This window comes from Triticum dicoccoides, chromosome 5B (assembly GCF_002162155.2).
Source record: "Triticum dicoccoides isolate Atlit2015 ecotype Zavitan chromosome 5B, WEW_v2.0, whole genome shotgun sequence".
Classification (NCBI taxonomy): domain Eukaryota; kingdom Viridiplantae; phylum Streptophyta; class Magnoliopsida; order Poales; family Poaceae; genus Triticum; species Triticum dicoccoides.
Window position 1 is genome coordinate 284,942,941 of NC_041389.1, and position 4,450 is coordinate 284,947,390.

The window sequence follows — 4,450 nt, forward strand, 5'->3', positions numbered from 1 at the left end:
CCAAGGTGGCCGCCGCCCCCCCTAGGGTTGGAAACCCTAAGGGGGCCGTTGCCCCCCTCCCCCCGAGGGGACGCCCCCTCTAGATGGATCTAGGGGGACGGCGCCCCCCTCCCCTTCCCCTATATATAGTGGGGTTTTTGGGGCTGCTAGAGACACGAGTCTCCCTCTCTCTTGGCGCAGCCCTACCCCTCTCCCTCCTCGTCTCTCGCAGTGCTTGGTGAAGCCCTGCTGGAGTGCCACGCTCCTCCACCGCCACCATGCCGTCGTGCTGCTGCTGGGCGGAGTCTTCCCCAACCTCTCCCTCTCCCTTGCTGGATCAAGGCGCGGGAGACGTCACCGGGCTGCACGTGTGTTGAACGCGGAGGCACCGTTGTTCGGTGCATAGATCGGATTCGGCCGCGATCTGAATCGCTTCCTGTACGACTCCACCGACCGCGTTCTTGCAACAGTTCCGCATTGCGATCTTCAAAGGTACGAAGATGCACTCCCCTCTCGTTGCTTGTAAACTCCATAGATTGATCTTGGTGATGCGTAGAAAATTTTAATTTCTGCAACGATCCCCAACACAGAGGTCACCGGTCGCTCCAGGCACAGAAGGGCGGGGTGGCCCGGGTCCTTGCAGATGTAGCATCACCGGGGATTGACACAGTTGACTTGATAGTGACCCTCCACCCCGCAGTTGAAGCACGGGAGACGAGGGAGCCCGGAGATGGGCCCCGGAGCAGCAGAGCCGCCCGGGGCAAGCACGGAAGGGGCGGCCTGGTTGCCCCTTGTCTGCCCACGACGTCTCTTCTTCTTGCCAGGCCCTTGGCGGCCACGGGACGGGCCACCTCCAGGGGCGGTAAAAGAGGTCGGGGCGGTCGGAGCTGCTGTGTGGGGAGGCACATACTTCCGGGATGAGGCAGCGGGCGGCGGAGCTTGGGGCGAGGAGAGGGCGGACGGGACATGCAGGATGGAGAGGAGCTCCGGCCGCAGCGAGGAATGGGGGAGGGCGAACAGCGGCGGGAACGCCAGTCCCCGCGGCTACCGGGGAAGACCGGGCCGGCCCCTACGGTCCGAGCGGCCCAGAGAACACCAGTCATCCCTACGTCCATCCCGAAGTTCGCGAAGCTCGCGTCGGAGTTCCTCCTCGCGGTGGAGGGCATTCGGGAAGGGGCGGGGCAGGTCGCGGTGGTCGTCGACGCGCCGTTTGCGTCGCGACTTGCCGTCGTCCCACTCGCGGGGCATGGCCTGAGTCGGAGAGAGGGGGGAAGAGGCAGCAGCGGCGGGCGATTGAGCGCGGGAGGAGGCGTCGGCACAAGCGGGGGAGCAGGAGGGGAGCCGGGCGAGGCAGAGGTGGCGGCGGGGAGGAAGGATGCGGCGTGAGGAAGGCCTCAAGGGAGCCAAATGCACGGTCGGGGCGAGGTGGGCCTAGGGCAGGGGGAGGCCCCGCCACTAGGATCTGGCCCATATTAGATGGGTTTGGCCCATCTAACGCCACGGCCAGCCGGACCGGGCAACAGCCCAGCAGGCCTCGACCCAGGGGATCGAGGCCCAGGGAACGGGGCGAGGCAGCAATCCGGAGGGTTTCCCCTCGACGGGTGGGAGCCACCGCCACCGCTGCCACTGGCGGGGAGCTGCCGGCAGGGGTGAGCCCGGGGCGCCTGAGGGACCGAAGCGCGGAGAATCGAAGGGAGGAGGATTTGAAGGCCCCAATGAATGAGCGGAAGGGGGACGCACGGGCGATGGGGTCCGAGATAGCATCGGTGCGGCTAGCCGCCGGCGAGGACGAGACCGGCGCAGGGAAGGGGCCAGCCACCAGGCGGCGCCACGACGCACGAGCCCAGCCGAGGTCGGAGCGGCCGGCCACCCCCCAGGAGTGCCTGCGGCGGCGACGGGAGTCACCACCCCTCAAGGAGGCACCTTGCGCCACGGCGGGCCGGGCAAGACTCCGCATCAGCGTCATCGGCCGCGACCGCTGCGAGCCGGTGGCAAAACCCCGCATGAGGGGGGCTGAGCCACCGGCCACGCCGGGCGACGCAGCACGACGAGGAGCCGAGAAGGGGGAGACGGGCGCGCGACCGGGGAGAGGCCGAGTCGTCGTCCACTAGGTCAGCCCATCGGACACGAGCCGGGGCGGCAGGAGTGGGCAGAGTCAGCTCCGACGACAGCGGCGCCAGCAGCAGAAGTGGCAGCGGGGGGTCCGGCGAGGAGCCGGGGAGGGCAGGGCGGTGGGGGAAGCGCATGCCGCGGCGGGGAGCACGTCGCCATCACGAGAGCTCTCCATTCTCTCTCCGCCCATATCATCTCAATTGACTCTTGCGTTTGAATGTAATGGCCGCCAGAGCTCGCCATCACCATTCGCATCATTGACCCTAACGTTTGGATGTAACGGCCGCTAGGCTTTCCTCTCTCTTGATAGTACTTCCTTCGTTCGAAAATACTTGTCATCAAAATAGATAAAAGAAGTTGTATCGTCGGGAGTAGATGATAATGATGATGATACCCTGACTCAGGCGTATTCTACAAAAAATAGTTAGAACGAAATGGGAAATACCCTAGGGCGAAAGCACACACGTGAAATCAATCAATTTTTTTCTGGTTCAGACAACAACATCCGAGTGGCGAGACAGCTTACTCATTTTCAACAAACGAAATTCTTTTTTTTTTAACTTTCAATCTATTTATTTTTAATCATGATAGTACAATGAACACTAGAAATAATCAAAATTACATCTAGGTCCATAGACCACCTAGCGACGACTACAACCACTGAAGCAAGCTGAAGATGTGTCGCTATCATCGCCCCTCCCTCGCCGGAGCCGGGCAAAACCTTGTTGTAGTAGACAGTCGGGAAGTCATCGTGCTAGAGCCCCATAGAACCAACGCACGAGAACAGCAACCACCGCAGATGAAGAGTGTAGATCAAAAGAATCCAACCTGAAGACACACGAACGAAGACGAACATCGAACAGATCCGAGCAAATCCATCAAAGACAGATCCGCTGGAGACACATCTCCACATGCCTATTGATGATGCTAGATGCATCACCGAAACGGGGGCTAGACGGGGAGACCTTTATTCCATCTTGAAGGAACTACCGCCGTCTCGCCTTCCTGAGCAGGACACAAACCCTAACGAAGTTTGAAAAAAAATTCTAAAAACAGAGGCCTCCCACCGGCATGAGGCGAGATCCACTCCGCCTTCATGGCCCTAAGGCCATCGGGACGGACCGGTGGGAGGCAGAGTACCCTAGCTCTTTGGAGGCGGCGACTGGCTAGGTCAAGTCGCGTCGCATAGGCTCATTTTCAACAAACGGAATTCAACTGCGATATAAACAGGTGCAAACTGCTCCCTGAAACACTTGAACGCCTCTTTTACAGAGATGTTCAGCAGTCCTTTCCAGGCTAAACCATACATCCCACTCGAGGCAACTCAATTTGTCAATACTTGATCCACAAAGTGCTGCAAGTCACATACGGATTGAAGGGATATTACTGAGAACGTCAGATGTTAGAGGAACAATTTAGGAAACTCAGACAGCGTGTACTTTCACTGATAAATAGATCATGGAAGGATATCCTCATCAATTGCATGGGTCCACTGACAGAGAAAACATACCAACTACATCAAGACCACGACACACTTTCATTTTCAGTGTTGGTGCAGCACCAAGACATGATGCAGAGAGTTACTTCGATTTACCAAAAGAACCAGTGGCAAGATTTCTCTCCAAATTCCAGTTCCTTCGCCAATTCTGAACTGCGCTCCTTACTGCGCCTTGTGTCTCGCAGATCTCTGCATCGGTGAATTTATGCTCCACCAATTCCTATTGGACCTGGCTGCAGAACATTGATTACAGTCTCAACATCTCGCTCCACCTGTCTGTGCGCGATCATCAAGAAATCAAATTAAAACAGATATCCATTGCACGATAATGCTGGAATATTTACGATATAGCACAAGCTTGCTCGAATTTTAAAGGTGCGATGTGCAAGTACCTAATAAACTGGGGCAACCTTTAAGGTAACAGTCTCAGGAAGGACATCACGACAAAAATCCTTGCCTTGATTCAGATTGTTTCCTGTCACTAAAAAAGGCTATAGTTCACAAGAAGAAAGATTACATGACACAGAGTAGCATGCTGATGAGACATACGAATCAATCCATATGTGACCTGTCCAGGTACAATTACTATTCACTACGATAGAGTGAATCCTCAGAATTGACTTAAACTAGTTTTAGCCTAGCGTGATGCAACGAAAACACATCGTACCCTAGATTTTTCTTATCCGAATCCATTAAGGGTTTGTCCTTGGGCATGTCAACTACAAGGTTTGTTTGCAAGTTGCGGTAAGTGTTCGATTTGATTCGAACACAAACTTATATAGAACAAAATAAGTTGTCATCAAACGAACAGCCATACTATATGAAAGATAATTGTGAATGGATCATAGTAGTAACTGAACT

The 4,450-nt window shown here is 56.1% G+C and overlaps 1 pseudogene; it reads right to left on the bottom strand.

The window, feature by feature from the left end:
- Positions 1 to 3,505: 3,505 nt before the first annotated feature.
- Positions 3,506 to 4,028, bottom strand: LOC119305412 (annotated as a pseudogene).
- Positions 4,029 to 4,450: the final 422 nt, after the last annotated feature.